This window comes from Canis lupus, chromosome 6 (assembly GCF_003254725.2).
Source record: "Canis lupus dingo isolate Sandy chromosome 6, ASM325472v2, whole genome shotgun sequence".
Lineage (NCBI taxonomy): Eukaryota > Metazoa > Chordata > Mammalia > Carnivora > Canidae > Canis > Canis lupus.
In genome coordinates, this window is record NC_064248.1 from 28,700,167 (window position 1) to 28,718,232 (window position 18,066).

The 18,066-nt window shown below is 56.9% G+C and overlaps 1 long non-coding RNA gene across 1 annotated transcript; it reads right to left on the reverse strand.

Annotated features, from left to right (window-relative positions):
- Positions 1-1,503: 1,503 nt before the first annotated feature.
- LOC112640351 (uncharacterized) lies at positions 1,504-6,462 on the reverse strand. The gene is made up of 4 exons (XR_003123995.3): positions 6,334-6,462; positions 3,236-3,358; positions 3,085-3,153; positions 1,504-2,986 (listed from the first exon to the last, which is right to left on the reverse strand). It is a non-coding gene; the product is annotated as an uncharacterized LOC112640351 (long non-coding RNA).
- Between the last annotated feature and the right edge of the window lie 11,604 nt (positions 6,463-18,066).

Consider the following 18,066-nt stretch of genomic DNA (forward strand, 5'->3'; position numbering starts at 1 on the left):
AGCTAGAGAGTTCCGAGGCGCCCCACGTTTCCCAACCTGGGCAGTGGCCTGGCTCAGGGTAGATCTGCCTCCCGGGCTCCGGGTTATGTTCCGCTGTTCCTCACTGCCTCCCAAATTAGTTCCACGTTCAGCCCAGGGCCTGTGGTTTCCACTTGTTTTCTGTAACCGGAGCTTCCCCGGCGCTTGGCACTAAGAGCCAGGTGCCGGCTCAGGTTCCCGATTTCCTTGGATGCTGAAATGATGTCAAATGATTTCATTGGCAGAAAAATGTCCAGCTTGGGTGGGGGGGTGGGGGGCAGCGGGCAGGTCGCTTCCCCTCCCTAGACTCAGGTAGGAAAAGAGCCGAAAGTACGGGCAGTGCCTGCTTTGCTCATACCATCCTGGCAACAAATGATGAAACGAGAGCTCAGAGAGGTTGGGTGATTTGTCCAGCGCCACACAGCAAACGAACCACAGCACAGAATGTGCACCCAGTCCCCAAACTCTTCCCCCAACATGCCAGACTGGAACCTGACCCTGGGAACCCAGAGTGTTGAAAACCCAGGCCTTGCCTGCGAACGGCTGAAAAGTCGAGCAGAAAAAGGCCAGATTGAATGCAAACAGTGATCAAAGGAGTGCCCGCCAACATGAGACAATGTGTATTTTTAGACAGAGAGTGAGTCAGTCCCTGATGATTCACAGGCTTGGCTGGGCTTGCAGGGCAGCCCCAGGCCACCGAGGGCAGGGCAGGAGATCAGCCCCGCCAGGGGACAGGCAGGCCGCGAAGGAGGCGAGGGCCACGCGGGGTGGGGGCCTCTCCTTAGTCTCCATTGTTCTGCCAAGGGTTGGGCACTTACTGTCTTGTCTGGAAGATGTGTTTTTGAATAAATGCTTGAAAATAGCTCAGAGGAACAGGACTAGAAAATGATGTTAGCTGGGGACACCTGGGTGACAGTGGTTGAGCGTCTGCCTTCGGCTCGGGTCGTGATCCCAGGGTCCTGGGATCGAGTCCCTCATCGGATCCCCACGGGGAGCGTGCTTCTCCCTCTGCTTATGCCTGTGCCTCTCTCTCTGTCTCTTATGACTAAATAAATAAAATCTTTAAAAAAGACAGAAAATAAATGATGTTAGTAGCAGCTTCCTTGCACTTTATAACCGTCTCTGCTGGGCTGGACACCGAGCTGGGTGCTGGAGGGATGGTGGAGAACAGCAGTGACCAAGCCTTAACCTTGAAGCAGGTGTAGACATGCTTTCTCCACAAGTGGCGAGGTAATAAATGCTTCAGGCTCTTTGAACCATATGGTCTCTATACTAATGACTCAACTCTGCTGGTGCAACAGAAAAGCAGTGCTGGGCATTCTGGAAATGGGTGGGCGTGATCATGTTCCAATAAAACTTTACTTATAAAAACAGGAAGCGGGCCAGGTTTGTCCTGCAGGCCGTCGCTCTCTGACCCCTGTTCTCAGAAATGCCTGCCCACCCCCGATGCGCACACCCTCCCCTGACCCCTCTCATCTGCCCTCTGCTGCGTGACTCACGGACCCTCTCCCTGACCATGATGCTTCTGAAACCGGCTCCTCCCATGTGGCTTGCTAATTCCGCAGGTAAAAACTGCTCTAACAGTCGACTTCCAATGGGAGAGTGTTTTTATTTGGCTTCATGAGCCCCCTGCACAAAGGGCTTTATGGACCATATCGGACTATGGCCGATGGCAGCAGCATCCCCACATCACTGTCCAGCATAGTGCTTGGGGCACAATAGCGGGTGGACAAGCATTTGCAGAACGGATGCCCCAAGGCCATGCCCAGCCCTATTTTCTACATTCCAGTTGGAAGCTGGCAAAACTGGGGCACCTGGGTGGCTCACTCAGTTAAGCACCTGCCTTCGGCTCAGGTCATGATCCCAGGGTCCTGGGTTCAAGCCCTGCATTGGGCTCCCTGCCCCGTGGAGAGTCTGCTTCTCTCTGCCCCTCTACTTGCTCATGCTTTCTTTCTCTCTCCCATAAATAAAATCTTAAAAAAAAAAAAAAACTGGCAAAACTAAAAGGTGGGTTGGGATAGACTCATTCCCCCTCTGGTCGTCTTCTCTTTCCCCCAGGGGGTCTTGTGGCCCCCAATGTTTCCTCTCCATCCTGTGTTCACACTACAAGAGTCCTGACCCAGAACCCCAGCCCCTCACGCTGAGCCTCAGCTACCTCATCTGTGAAATGGACAGGGTGAAGGCCTGCCCCTCTTCCTGAGCTCGCTCAGAGGTGCACGCGAATCACTGTGTCGCTTGGTCTCTAAGATGCACAGTGAGCTGTCCCAGGTGTGCCTCTCAGCCCTTCCAAAAGGTGAAGTTAGCTCTACCTGTATAGACCAGGGACTCGGGGCACTGAGGAGCTGCTCTGAGGTCACAGCCAGCCAGTGGAGGAGCAGGGCTTGGACCCGGCCCCTTTGGGCCTCCCCTAACCCTTAGCCACCCTCCATGAGTCAGCGATATGTGACCGGCCACCCATGTGGCTCCTTTTGCTGGCACCTGCTTCTCTACCAACCAGCAGCTGCCCCCAACCCTCGTCGCCACCTATTCAGGGGCCAGGACAGGGAACAAGTTTCCAGGCCACCTTGTAGTGTTTCCAGACGGAGACAGCAGCGTGGTTGAGCAGTCCAGCGGAACACCGTCCCCTCTAGGGGTTCCAGATGCCTGGGCTCTGTGGGGAGGAGCTGCAGAATTGGCATCCATGGAGCTGGGTTTGAATCCCACGTCTGAGGACACAGCTAGCCCTGTGACCTTGGAAAGGGATTGAATTCTTCTAAGCCTGTTTTCTCATCTGCATAATAGGAATGGTAAATCATACACAGTTGGTTCTTGTTATTCACAGTATTTATATTCCATAAACTTACTGCAAATGCTGGATTAGCAAATTCTGAGCCATTGCTCTTAGGGGTTACACAGGGTTAGGTTCCTCTGAGCCACTGGTTGCATTTTTGTCCGCGGATCAACATGTAACCCGGTTTTCTGTGCAGTCCTGTTTAGAGACAGCTTATTCACCTCATTTACTACACATTGTTGATCGATGAACATGGAACTCTGAGCCGACGTAACTTGCGTCTGAACGAAACTTACCTAGCAAGTATTTCTCTCCGCGAAGCTCACCCCAACACTTTGGTGTTTTTCAGCACTTTGGTGCCACATCTAGGGACCATTTAAAATACTGAAATCACCAATAAAAAAAAGCCCACACACCAAAATTCAAAACCCATGGTGCCAAACAGACCTCAACAACGACATTTGTTTACGGTGTAGGAGCCAAAATGAGAAGGCAGCGTGTGGCTTTGTTCAACTTCAGCTGGCAATGCGCACAGGGGGTGACTCAGATTTCCTGCCGTTCTGCACATGCCTGTGAATGACCGCAGAAGCACCATGAGTATTGATTCTGGGGTTGCAAATAAATCCTCACGAGCAGGCAATTTTACAGATGCAGAATCTGCTACTAAATAATGAGGACCGGATGTGCGAGTGTGTGCGCGCACGCGCGCGTGTGTGTGTGTTCATACATGTCCGTAAACCCGAGGGTAGGTTCTTCAAATAAATATGCATAGGTGGGTGCGTGTATGTTTAAACTCCCTCCCTCTGAGAAAGAGGACCCGTAGCCCTGCTGCACTCAGCCACTGGTCAGAGCAGCCTGTGGAAACCTGCCCTGTTCTTTCTGCATCTCTAAACCCGTAACATTATTGAGAGCTTGCTCTGTGCCAATCTAAACTAAGCCCTTCCCAGGCCTCATCTCCTTTAATCCTCAAATGGTCCCATTAGTGTTTGGTACTATTATTTATCACCACGATAATCCTATGACAGGTGCAGAGAGGTTAAGCAAATTCCCTGTGGTCACACAGCCAGCCAGGGAGTGCAAACCTAGACATCTGGACAGCATGCACAAGGCCCCTTGCACAAGGCCTGGCCTGCCATGGTAGTCATCACAGCTGCCATGCTCTCACTGGGGGGTGGGACTGAAGCCTTTCTACGTGCCAAGCGCACCACGCTATGGGAGATGAATACATTATTATCCTCAAGAACAAAATTTCAGTATCCTAAGCTCGAGGGCCATGTTTAGCAGCAAAATCACCAACAAAACCCCACAAAAATGCGAAAAGCATGGCACTAAATGAGACCACAGAAAGGACCTTTGCTTATGCTATGAGAGCCGTAACGAGAAGTCAGAGTGTTCCCTCAGCTGGGAATATGTGTGTCTGATGACTCAAATGTCATTCGGCTCCGTGCATGGCCAAGAAAGCCTGAGAGTACTCTATTGAGTTGGGGGTGACAAATAAATTTTAGCATGTAGGTAAATTTGCAAACGCCGAATCTCTGAGTATTGAGGCTCGGTGCAGACCCGGGGATTTGTATTTCTTGAATATATTACAGTTCATTGCAGTCACTGTTTGTTTTCATGGTCGAAAGTTCAATTTTTATTCTTCTCGTCTTTGATGGCTTTCTCACTTTCTTAAACAAGATTTTATTTGTTGATTTGAGAGAGAGAACGAGTACAATGAGCAGTGGGGAGGAGCAGACGTAGAGGGACAAGCAGACTCCCCAGCCGAGGAGGGAGCTTGATATAGGGCTCGATACCAGGACCCAGGGATCATGACCTGAGCTGAAGGCAGACGCTTAACCAACTGAACCACCCAGGCTCCCCACTTTCTCCCTTTTTGATACAAGATACCCTAAGCTCATCTGGAGTCCACCATTTCTCCAAAGAGAAACCCTCAGTTCAGAAGAGATGGGAATTAGAAACCAAGACCTGAATAGTAGGTGTGCTCATTGCCGCTAGTGTGTCTGTTTTCTTTCAGTGTTTACACTGTGTCTCCCTAAGCAGTCAATGGGCTATTGGCGATTGTTTCTGGGTGAAGTAGGAATCTCACTTTGTTTCATTTCCAAAGTGGCTAATTGCAGGCAGCCCCAGTGGCTCAGCAGTTTAGCGCTGTCTTTGGCCCGGGGTGTGATCCTGGGGACCCGGGATCCAGTCCCATGTTGGGCTCCCTGTGTGGAGCCTGCTTCTCCCTCTGCCTGTGTCTCTGCCTCTCTCTCTCTCTCTGTGTGTGTCTCTCATGAATAAATAAATAAAATCTTAAAAAAAAAAAAAAAAGCCAAAGTAGCTAATTGCATGTTCAATCCTTTGCTGACTACGTGGAGAGGTCACCCTACTGCAGACTAAATTCTTCTGAGGACCCAAGTCTCTTTCTAGACTCTGTTCTAGTCCATGGATCTGTCGATTTATGTTGTCAGAGTGACTGCCCACTCTCTGTCATATGGTCTCTAAATTCCTCCCTGGACCATGGAATCAGGGTGCTAGACCCACACTGTCAGAGTCTAGTTCCAATGAAATCATGCTCCCAAGCCATTCAGATGATGTGATCAGGTAATACTTCTGTCCAGACGCTATTTTCTAGACCAAAGAAGGAAAGATGTTGAAGGCAAGTTCCCCAGGCCGTTGGGGATGACTCGCTATGGGGTTGGAGCTGAGTTGTGATGACTGGATAGAATTTTCTGGGCAAAAAAGGAGAGAGGGCAGTTGGAACAAGTATGTGTCAAAGCGAGGAGGCATCAGGCGATGGAGTCTGGGGCCAAGTCCCTAGAGTTGCAACAGGGGTGCGGATGAGGGGGTGTCCCCAGTGCCAGGTACCAGGAGGCCAGCAGAGTGGCCTCATGGGTCTGGTGTGATGAGACGAATCCAGGCCTGGCAAGCAGCTGCCAAGAGGGGCAGCAAAGGTCTGACAGGTGCCCCTCCTTTCCCAAAAGTCCCTCTGGGCTCTGAGGTTCGGAGCCAAGGCCAACTCTGCAGTGTCTGAGGGCATCTCCCTCCCCTCCCGGCCCTGGGGTGGGTTAGGCAGCCCTCCACCCTGTGGCCTAAGGGCCTCCTCTCCCCACCTTCCCCCCTAAGGCCTCCCTGTGCTTCCAGGGAGGTACAGGCCCGAAGAAAACCATGTGCCCACTGCAAGGACTGCCTCCCAGCTCACACTTCCTCCTCACTCCTTGGCAGCGCCCTTGATGTGTGTCCTGGGCTGGGGTCACAGGATCGTCCCTGGGAGCTGGGGGATGTAACTCCAGACCATTCGGGCACTGGGGGAGCACCCAGGAGGAACCTGCAACCCCGGCCCCCTTCCAACCTACCCGGAGGTGCCCTGGGCAGGGATAGGACCTCAGCCCGGGGACTGGCCCAGGACCCTTTGGGAGACAAGACTGGCCTCAGGCCCCTGAGGCGGAGTGGACCAGAGGTGTGGGCTCCTGGGCCCCCATCCCACAGCTGTTTCCAGAGACCCAGGGGGGACAGAGAGGGCTGCTAGGGCCCTGCCTGGCTGCAGGGCCCCCGTGACTCACCGAGCTGGCTCAGCGGAGGAAATCCCAGCCCCTCCTACTCCGGCAGCCTGGGAGCAGGGGCCCCTCCCCTCTGGGGGACCTGGGATCCCCCAGACCCAGCTGCACTCTGAGCTGCGTCCTGCCGGCTTTGTGACCTCAGTAGGCAAGCCCCCTCACCCCTCTGGGTCTCTCTCAGCCTCGTAAGATGAGGGGGTTATCTGGCAGGCCGGGCATGCAGCCCACCTTCTGAACACGGTCAGGGGGTCTCCACCCTGCCCTCCTGCCCCTTCTTCTTGGCGGACATGAAGGACCCTGGGCTGCTTGAAGGACCGGCATGGAGACAGGACACCTGCATCCAACCAAGAGACACCCACCCTTCCTGCCTCCCAGGGTTCCCTGGCGGGGGGGCGGGGGAAGCACACCTCCCCACCCACCCCCACCACCACCTCTTCCTTTGAGCCCGCAGACCCGAGGGCCCCTGGACACGTCTCTTCCCCTCCCGGCCTCAGGCCGCTCACTTCTAGGGACAGAGTTGGACCTGGTGACCTTGAAGGTCCTTCTGAGTCTAAAGATTTTATTCAGATGTAATTCATGTGCCATACACGTTGGCCTTTTATAGTAACCCCCACTGGCTCTTAGTAGGCTGGCAGACGTGCGACCGTCGCTACCGCCACTGCTCGAACCCTTGCAGCATCTCAGCATCTCGGAGAAACGAGCAAAGTGCTGGGTCCCGGGTAACTCCCCGCCTCCCCCTGCCCGGCCCGGGACAGCCAACCCGTTTGGACATCCGCAGGAAGAGAACCAGGGAATACGCGGCCTCTGCTGTCTGGCTCCTTCGATTGAACGTAAGGTTTTCAGGATCCATCCAGCCGCAGCAGGCGTCCGGACTCCACGCTGCTTCCGTGGCTCAGTAACAGTCCACGTGTGGATAGGCCGTCGTGTCCCTCCGCTCAGCTGTTGCTGGACACCTGACTTTGTTTCCCCTTTTTGGCTCCTATGAATACAGGCTGCAGGAACATTCCCGTACGAGTTTTTGTGCGGATGTTAGGTTTTCTCAGGTATACATCGCCGGGAGTGGGATTGTGAGGTCACAGAGCAACTGTAGGTGTTGCTTTTGGAGGAGCCGCCAGACCGTGTTCCACACGTCTCTTGGCGGGGAGAGAAAAGCAAAGAGCAGAAAGCAGCCCCACCACCCCGCCCGGTTCTCCAACCCCAGGGGACGGGTCAGGCCTGTTGGTGCCTTGTCCCACCTCTGGGTCCTGTAGGACTCCTACATCAGGAGGAGATCAATGTGAAGAGATGAGGATTCCAGAAAGTTCCATGTCTATCCCCTGCATCCTTGCGATCGTCCGCCAGGCGGGCATGCTTACCTTATTATGGCCACTCTTTTGGATCAAAACGTTAGGCTCTGAGAGGTGACAAAGCTTGCTGGATATCAAACTACCACGTAGTGGCTGAGCTGGGATTTGAACTCAGGAGGTCTGACTCCAGGGCCTGCGCTCAGATTCTGCAGGACTGGAGTCTCATGTCTCTGAGCTCATGGGGGTCGAGGTGCCGAGCCGCCCTCTGGCACGTCAGGGTAAGGGGTCCTCATCTGCTCAGAGAGCCCGCAGGAGTGGAGGTTCAACGTGGATGACTCGGGCCATGGGGGAGAAAGGGCGGGGAGGGGGCCTGCTGCCAATGGTCCCGAGCTGGTTACCCAAACAGCGGTGCTCCTTGCCCCCCTCGGCTGCCCTGCTCGCCTCCCCGCCAACCCTGGGGTGGGGTGGGGGTCTGTCATCAGCTAGAGGGCCTGGGAGGAGGGGAGGTGGCCAGGTGGCCTCACCGTGGCTGCCCCAGCAGAGACGTCCCCCATCCTGCTTTATGGATGTGCCACGTGCCAGCGCAGGGAGGCTGCTGGTAGGTCAAACACCTGGAGGGGGTCTGCCCCGGGGGCCTTAGGAGACCTCTGGGAGGCCTTCTTGTTTAAAAGCTTTATTGAGGTCTACTTTACACCCCATAAAATTCACTCATGTTTGTAAATTCAGTTGTGCAACCCTCAGCCACAATCTAGTTTTACAGCATTTTCACCAGCACCTCCCCCCGGAACCTGGTGCCCATTTGCAGTCATACCCAAGCCTGAGCATCTTTTCATGAGCTTGTTGAACCTTTTTTTTTTCCTTTTTTAAAAGATTTTATTTATCTATTCATGAGAGACACAGAGAGGCAGAGACACAGGCAGAGGGAGAAGCAGGCTCCCAGGAGGGAGCCCGATGCAGGACTCGACCCCCAGGACCCCAGGGTCACAACCGGAGCCGAAGGCAGACGCTCAGCCCCTGAGCCACCCAGGCACCTGCGTTGTGAATTTTTGTTAAACGCGGTCCCGTTTGCACACCCCACACCTTCCACCCCCGAGCCTTGTGTCGGCCCCAGCTTGACTGATGTAGGTCTGGGCCACTGCGTGCAGGTCTGGGATTGGATTAAACCAGTCAGACTTCACCTTGGGGTTGGGGTCCACCTCTTCCAAGCACCAGGCTGAAGCGGGTGCTGGGGGCAGTCACCCCAGTTGCCCACGATTGAGAAGGTGCCGGTTACTGTGAGGCCTTCCCTTGTGCACCCAGAGAGACGCTGGCTAGCATGAAGCACCCACAAAGCCAGGCAGTGTTTGAATCTCACTTGCTCCTGGCGTCTAGGTGAACAGGAGTCTTGTCCATTGCACAGGTGGAGACACCGAGGCGGGGACCCCGGGGAGGGAGGCGGCCAGCTAGGTGGGCCCAGGGGGAGGCCACACGGAACCACTCATTGCTGAGCCGAGCCTGTTGGCGTCTCCCGATTGGCTGGCGTTTGGGACTTTTCCAGGGCCGGAACGGTGCTGTCTGTTCCCCTGAGGGGTGACATCCAAACCCCCCCCGCCCCCCCCCGCCTTTGGGCTGGGAACGGGGAGGGCAGCTGGTCATCGTGTGCCTTATCAAGGGCCTGAGATCAGCCAGCAGCCGCCCCGGGAGCTTTGGGGAGGTGAAATCCCCACTAGACGAGGGTCAGGACGGGCCAGGGTCCCGTGCACACTTAGCCACAGGCTGTGGCTCAAACCCAGGGCCCCTGGCTTCTAATCCAGGGGGAATTTCCTTCCACTCAGCACCTCAGCACCAGCTGGGATGGGGTGCCTGCAGGTTCTCTTCCCAGGGAAGACGCTGGGGGCGCACAGGATTGCGGCCCCACATCTCGGGCCCGCTGCGTGGGAGGTCAGAGGAATGTTCTAGAATGCCCCACCTGGGAAGGGAGCCTCTTGGGTCTGGGTTGTTGGGAAGGGAGTGACTGGGACCGTTTCTCAGAAGTTGGACAGCACAGAGCAGCTGTGCTCCTGGTGAGTGTACGATGGTGTTGGGGTACAAGGGCGAGCCATGCTTTATTTCTGTGGTCATCTATTTTCCTGTGAGGCTGTGAGGACGGGTAGGAGTAGCCCGTTGGACTAGGAGCTCACCAGATGGTGCTAGGACATTTCCATCTCAAAGGAATAACATATATAAATATATATACACACACATATATATTTTTTAAGGGGCCCTATTATAAAAGGTATTAGGTACGTGACAGGGGGGATAATACACAGGGACATGGCAGCCCCGAAGGACCCTGGGAGCCAGGGGTGATTTTGGCGCATGTGGTCTTGGTGGAAGCAGCTGGAAGCAAATACCCGTAGTCTCCTCCACCTCGGGCGTCCCACGGCGGCGGCAGCCAAGCTCTGCTGACGGGGCTGGAAAGAGTGACTCCCAGCTGGCCTGCCTGGGAGGTCAGGGTGACCATGCGCTGGGCCCCGTGCCCGCCCCTCGGCCACACCCACCCAGCTTGGGCACCCCAAGCCCCGGGCCCCACGGAGCAGACGCTGACACCCGGGGAAGCCGTGTGGGTGTGCACCGGGGTCTCCCCGATGCTTGCACAGGGCCCGGCCCGGCCCAGGTGCGGGGTGTCCTCTGGACTCCTCGGCAAGACTCCCGGGGTGCGGGCGGGGGAGCATGTCACCCGCTTCACAGAGGAGCCCTGTGCATGTAAAGCAGCATAAGGCTTGGATGCCCGGGGTCTGGGGTCCCGGCTCCGTCACCTCCTTGCCAAGTCCCCAGAGGCCTCATGTGGACTCAGCCACAAACTGCAAAGGCACTTGCCACGGGCTGGGTGGCCAGTAGGCGCCCAATAAGTGTAGATTTGGGGGGTTGCCGTTGTTCACCCTCTGGACGCTCGACCCATGGGCCTTCATCCACACACACGTCAGGAGTGTCTCTACGCATTTGCCTTTGGGTGTATGCAGAGGGCCAGGTGCTCCCCTCGGGGGGCAGGCAGGCGACAGGGTGATATTTCCCTCCACGCCACCTTTGCTCTGGCCTGGGCTGAGCCTAGGTGATGGACTGCGGCATCCAGGAGACAGAGAGATGGGGAGAAAGGGCCGTCTCCAAGGAGGGTCAGTCCTGGCCCCCCAGGGTGGGGGGTGGGAGGTGGGAGGTCAGCCCTCTTCGGGCTTCACTCTGAGGGTTGAGGTACGTCCTCCAGGGGATGGGTCCCTGTCTCCTTGATAACAGACACACGCTGGACCCCTTCCAAGTGTCAGGAGCCTGGCCAAGGGGGGCTGGGGCATGGACTGCTGAGTGAGTGGGATCCACTCTCAGGTGCCCACACTGGGTACAGGGGGGCTAATCTACCAGGGGAGGACGCTGGAGAGGGGTCAGGAGGGAAAGGTCCACAAAGGAGTTGGGACAAGGCCCAGAGGGGGTTCCATGGGGGGGGGCGAGTACAGCCTGTGCAAAGGCCCTGGGGTATGAAAGAGCTGTGATGTCAGCCGACCCATATGGTTTGAAGCCACTCCGAGTGTTGTTGCTTTACAGATGGGGTGAGCTCGAGGTCAAGTGAGAGATGGGTGAGCCATCCTTCTGGGGTGCCGGGCCCACGCACCTCCCTGATCCCAGCGCAAGTCATTAACAAAATCTCTGGCGGCAGCAGAAGGCGCCTCCGTGCTTCTCTGAGTCTGAAGAACATTGTTGTCCGAGGTCTAAAGAAGCACCGGCTGAACCTCTTAGTCCTGCCTGAGTTTGGAGCTCAGCCAGAAGGGCAGCTCCTCCCCAGGGCCGGGGGCAAAGGTTTCATCCCCTGGAGGCCGGGCCTGCGAGCAGAACTGTCCGTGCGCCAGGCCTGCTGATTCACTGCCTGCGCATGTGGATGAACGCGCCCCAGGAGGTCCTCCTCTGGGGGCACCCGCCAGGGCCCCTGGAAGTGCTCCCTGGCTGCGGTGCGGCCCCAAGCTGACGTTTCTTGGCTTCCGGCTGATTCCTCCCGGCCCCACTTCTTCCCCATGACAGCCCAGGGGACCGACAGCTGGCCTTGAGCCTTTTCTCATACGTGACTTTGGTGTGAGCCCCTTTGGCCTCACTGAGCCTCAGTTTCCTCATCCATAAGGGGAGGTCGCCTGGATGGCTCGGTGGTTGAGCATCTGCCTTCGGCTCAGGGCGTGATCCTGGGGTCCCAGGATCGAGTCCCACATCAGTCTCCTTGCGAGGAGCCTGCTTCTCCCTCTGCCTATGTCTCTGCCTCTCTCTCTCTCTCTGTGTGTGATGAATAAATAAATAAAATCTTAAAAAAAAAACCCAAAGAAACCAAAGCTAAGGCAGATGCCACGCATCGCCTGAGCCTGTTGCCAGCGGCAGGGGTTTGCCTGGAGCCCGCACAGCCGGACTTGGGGCCCAGGCCGCGGCTGCGGGGTTCATGCTTCAAGCTCCGCTTTCAGCCTCCGCCCGGGGAACGGCCTGGAAAGTGGGGTCACCACCCAGGGGCAGGCCTGGCGCCGGGCACGGGGTACCCAGAAGAGGACAGCCCAGGCAGGTCCTCATGGGGTGCCGGGGGCGCCAAGGAGGCACCTACTTCCGACGTGCTGCTCTTGCCTCTGAGATGCATCTTTTCCCAGGACAGATGTGGATAATTGGCTGTTGAGAGCCACTGACAGAGCGTGTTTATTGGCGCCCGCTGATGGCCGGGGGCTCATGGGGCCCTGGGGAGGCAGCAGGAAGGAGCCTCATCCAGGAAGCCCCCCCGGCTTGGCAGAGCGTACGTCCACTGTCCACCCAGGGGAGAGCAGAGAAAGAAACACATTAACAAGATAATGTCAGGGAGCCGTGAGTTCCAGAAGGAAAAAAAGTAATGCAAAGGGACGGAGAGTCCCCCAGGAAGGGGTCTGGGGGAGACCTGCTCTGGAGCGCTTGGGAGGGAAGGTGCCTCTGGAGCTGAGGCCCCGGGGGCGGGGGCGGGGGGGGGGGAGAGGAGAGAATGGGGGCAGCAGGGGAGGTGGGGAGCGGAGGGAGGAGATGTCTGAGGAGGAGCTGGCCTTGGGACAACGTGGAAACCGGCCTCCTTGGCTGAGGGGAACTGCCTCAGCCGAGACCCTGAGATATGAAATAGCCTGTGGTACTGTCCTGATTGTGCGTCGCTTCACAAGGGAGTATGGTGGAGGGCTGCCGGGAGATGTGTGTCCCCCACCCACGTACACCCCCAGCTCAAGCCGGGGCATAACCTGCTAGGAAAGCCTTCCAGGCAGCGGGAATGGCATGTGCAAAGGTCCTGAGGCAGGAGGGAGTTGGGCGCATTCGGGAGCCGAAAGGTTAGTGAAATGAGGAATTGTTGTGGAGTGAAATGAGGGAGGGGGTGAAATTCTGAGGAGTTGCTGGGGGCCACATGATGGTCGACCTGTATGCCTCAGGGATGAGTTGGGATCCATACTGAACCCATACTGGTTCAAATATATATATACATACACACAATGTATATATACAATATATAAATAAATATATAAAATATATATATATATTTTAAAGATTTTATTTATTTATTCATAAGAGACACAGAGAGAGGCAGAGAGGCACAGGCAGAGGGAGAAGCAGGCTCCATGCAGGGAGCCCGATGTGGGACTCGATCCCGGGACCCCAGGATCACGCCCCGAGCCACAGGCAGACGCCCAACCGCTGAGCCACCCTGGCATCGCAGTATGGATATATTTTTCGTCTCCCTGCATGCTTTGATCTGGTTGGCAGTGGCTTACAATGGGGGAAAGCAGTTAATCGAGTGCTGTGTGCGGCATGACTTGAAAAGCGGCTCTCTGGAGACCCCCAGGGACCTGGGGCCCCTCCGCCTGGGGAGATCAGGGATCTTTCCTGGGAGCTGAGGCTCCAAGGCTGAGCGGCGGCGGTGGAGGCAGCTGGGAAGCCCTGGCTGTGTCCGGGAGCTGCTGCTACTCTAGGGTGCCCTGAGGGCAGGAGGAGGAGGGGAGGCGGCCAGAGGCTGGTCCACCAGGGTTCCACCTCCTCTGAGGCCAGGGGCAGAGCGGGGTCACAGACAAGCTGTGCGTGGCTCGGACAGCACCCAGGTTTCTCTCTCTGTCTTGGGAATTGCAGTGTTTAGAAATCAGGATTAAAAAAAAAATCATCAAAAAAAAAATCATCGAGGTTTTCTAACTTGCTGGAACAAGAGGAAACCCTGGCAGCCCTGGACCCACGTTCCCGCATGACAAGCATCAGTTGCAGCTGAGGGACTGGCTGCCCAGGCTGGGGGGCCCCTGAGCCCCCTCGTTCTCGGCTCCCCGCCACCCTCAGTCTCCCACCTGCCTCCCGCACTCCTTGGTTCCGGGCCTGCGGGGGTGGGCAGTGACAGGCCACACTGGGGGGCATGTGACGCTATGGTTCCAGCCTTGGTGGGGGGGGGCAGTGACAGGCCACACTGGGGGAGCAGGGTGGGCACTGAGGCTGGGCTAGGGCTTGGAGGGGACGGGATGTGCCAGGAGCCCAGGGTGTCACAGTCACCCCACCCGCAGGTGCTGGCAAGCCCCGACTGCAGGCGGTGGGTGTGGGATGGAAGGATGGCGCATGCCAGCCTCGGGCCCAGACTGGTCTTTCTGGATTTCTTACGACGGCTGTCCGTGGGTTTGGTCTCCTCCTCCGGGTCGTCTCCATCCCTGGCCCATCACGCCCTCCCCTGACCTTCCAGCCCGCAAGCAACCTCTTGGGCCCCGACCAGACTCTCCATAAATGGCCCCATGAAGCAGGCCAGGGGGTTGTCATCAGCCCGGGACTCCCCTTGGCGCGGGGGCCTTCGAGGGGGATGCATTGGTGGCACCAAGTTCCCCCCACAGTCCCCAGAGCCAGTCCTTCTGTTTGCCCCGCGCCCGTGTGCACCCTGAGCCGCTGCCCGAGCTTCGCTGGAGGTGACTCAGCACCCCGGGGCCGACAGGCCAGTGAAACCAGAGTTCTCAGGCCTTTCCAGAAGGAGACTGGAATTTCTAGGCCGGCCTCTGCCCCTGCACCTGGGCACAGGGGGGCACAGAGGGGAGTGGGGCGGTGGGGCTTCCCCCATATATGTGGGTCTCGCTCTGGGCACCAACACGCTTGTCCCCATGGGCCTCAGGCCAGAGACGTCCCTTCTAGTTGCTTCCAGCTGTTCGTCTCTTCCTTGCACACTGCCCTCTCATTCTTGGGCGCTGTGGCCTTCTTTTCTCCTGTCTCAGGAAGAAATGCTCCAGGAGGGAAGGAAAGCCACGGAGGGCTGGGGAGCATTGTGGCCACTGCCCAATCTCAAAGTAGCTGGGTGACACCAGCTGGCCCCCTTGTACAGATGGGGAAGTAGAGGCTTGAGAGCTCAGTGATGTGTGACGGGCTCTGTTTCGGAGCTTGGCAGCCAGGAGGCCCACCCTTCCCTTTGAAGTACTCACTGCCACCCTCTGGCTCCTCTGGGACGATATGTGATGCTCAGAAGGCCAGTCACGGTGTTGGGCTGGGCTGGGGACACCCCCCCCCCACTGCTCCCCCCACCCCAGCTTGCCAAATCTGACCCTTTCTGGTAGGAGCTGTAGTCTTTGGCCTGGTCTGGGAACTGGGGGTGTTGGGGCCTGGCCTCACCTTTCCAGCTACGGCTAAGTGTGGACACGTCTTCCAATGGGAACAGAGAGATGTTATCTCTTTTCTTCCCAACACATGCTTCAGTGATGAACATGCTTTGAAACTTAAAATCATTGAGTGTCTGCCTTTGGCTCAGGTCATCATCCAGGGGTCCTGGGATCGAGACCCGCTTCGGGCTCCCCGCAGGGAGTCTGCCTCTCCCACTGCCTGTGTCTCCGCCTCTCTCTCTGTGTCTCTCATGAATAAATAAATTAAATCTTTAAAAAAAAATTAAAATCATCATCATCCTAATGGACTATGGGCCTTCAACGTGGTGCTTCATCTGCACATTGGCGTCGCAGCTCTTCAGCCTAATGCCTGTGTGACCTTGGGCAGGTTTCTCACGTTCTCTGTGCCTTGGTTTCTCACTGGGCCGATGGGGGTGGTAACGGTGGCCCGTGCTGAAGGACGTGGTGTGCACAGCGTCCTTGATGTGGGGCCTGGCTCTGACTGCGCTCAGACCATGGCTGGGCCACCTCCCTCGACCTCCCTCGACCTTTACCATAACGTTACGACATTCATGCCATCATTGGACCCAAGAAGTTCAGAGCAAGAAGTGACTTTTCCCAAGGTCAAGGCATCATTTTACAAACTCTTGGTGTAATAACGCCATCGAGGAGGTGGGGTGGGACGGGTGGTCATGGCTGTCCCCATGCCCTAGGCACGCTGAGGGACCCCATCCATCCCCCTTCCCTGCAGTGACTTGCATCTCCCCACCCCTCCCCAAGCCTCCCCTTGCCTAGAAGCCAGCTCCTCCCCTGTCCCCAGACTCTAGGGCCACCTGGGGAAACTGCTGCAGACCAACCTCTTCTTGGGAGGCTACCCTCCCCCATCTCTACCCCCCATCCCGGTTTCCAGAAAGTTCTCTCTCTCCAGGAGTTCCAAACAGCCCTGGACCCTTCTCAGCCCTGCCCTGCAGATGGCCCGACAAACGTGTGACCTGGCGTGGCCGGATTCCACAACGGTGGTTAAGCGTTATTTATTTCCTCTGATGCGCGTGTGTACACACACAGCCTTCTGGAAGGATTCCCGGGCTGCGGCCGGCCAGTGAGTCAGTGCCCCTGGCCTGCGCCTGCGCGCGGCTGTCCAGGCGGACATGGACCCACCCATGCCCATCAGCGCTTGTAATCGAACATCCCCACCATGGAAAATTCCAAAAATGCACCAAAGAGTCGAGAAGACCAGACAGAAAGGCCGGCGTCTCCTGTCCATCCGGCAGCATCCTCACCGGCCAGGGTTTAGCCCTTTTTGTCACCTCCTCGCAGGCTCCCCCTCCTGCTTCTTCCCACCTGGCTAGAGGATCTGAAAGCAAATTGCAGACATCGTACCCTGCCTGTCGTTTTCTTAAAAAAAAAAAAAATTAACTTTGAAAAAATTATAGAGCTGCAGGGACTTGCAAAGATAATACAGCATGGTCCTGGGTGCGGCCCTTCACCCGGTTTCCCGGGGAGGCGACACCCCACGTCATTACACCACCACATCAGCACCCCGGATGGACACTGGCGAGGTGTGTATGTGTGAGTCTTGGATGGCGTTTTGTCGCATGTGTAGATTCCCTTTGCCACCAGCGCGGGGAAGACCGGCCCTGAGCGTAGAGATCCCATAGGGTCACCCCCGCCGCCCTGTCCCCCGCAGCCACCAGTCTGGACTCCTTTCTGGAATTTTGTCATCTGAGAGTGTTACGTAAACGGAGTCGTACAGCATGCTCCCCTGGAGACTGGCTTTGTTTCACGCAGCGTAATGCTCCCCGGGAGCCAACTGAGTCGTTTTGGGGTGTCGGCAGTGCCTCGCTTTTCGTGGCTGGGGAGCAGTCCGCTTACCCAGTCACCTGCTGAGGCGCGTCCGGCCTGCTCCCCGTGCTGGGCTCTCACAAATAAAGCTGCTACCGACTTTGGTGTGGATCTAAGTTTGCACTGCTCTGGGGTCAGCACCCACTCGGGAGTGGGATTGCGTAAATCTGTCCATCCAGGTTCAGGGTTTAAGGAGCGGACAAGCTCCTTCCCAGAGTGGCCATACAGGCTTCTCCTTTGAAAGAGAAGCATCTCTCAGCAGGAGCTCAGTGGGGCTGGCCCGGGGATTCTGAGCAGCCTGCCTTCGCCTCCCTCTCTGAACACCCACCCACTGTCTCTGAACACCCACCCACCGTGGCCCAGGCTCTGCGAGGTGCCTTTCCCGCAGGGGATGTTGGGCTCCTGCTTTCCAAGAAGACAAATCGAAAGCTCAGAGACCATTTGCCCGAGGCCACAGCTAGCAAGGGGGAGCATCAGGATTCAAATCCAGCCCCAAAGCCTGTGGGGTTCACACCTTCCCTTGGCGGATGGCAGGAATTGGTGCTGGATGTTTGGGGGAGCAGTGAGCAGACCAGAGGAGTCGGGGAGCGCAGACCCTGGAGAGAGGAGACAGGGGAGGCCCAAGGCCTGGTTCCCTCTCCACGCCAGGGGGATTTTTTGCATCACCCCCTTCCTCTCCCCATCACAGATGGATGGAGCTGGTGATGTGTTGTTAGCTGGGTCTCCCTGGCCCCAGTGGGTGACCTTACTTTCCTTGCCACCTCAGTGCCTGCATGGGGGGCACTCCCCACCCAGCCCCATCTGCACCCTTGGAACTGCCAGTCCTCCCCCTAGCAGCTTGAGAAGCTGGGGGTCATGCACAGAAATCCTGCTCTTTGTTCTTCATCCTTCATGCGACCAGCTCTGAGCATCTATACCCTCTGCTGTGCTTTGGTGTCCGGAAGATGCCACAGTGGTGAGAAGGGCAATATGGGCTCTCTTTCAGGCTGGTGCTTGAATGTATGATTTCTTTTTCTTTTTCT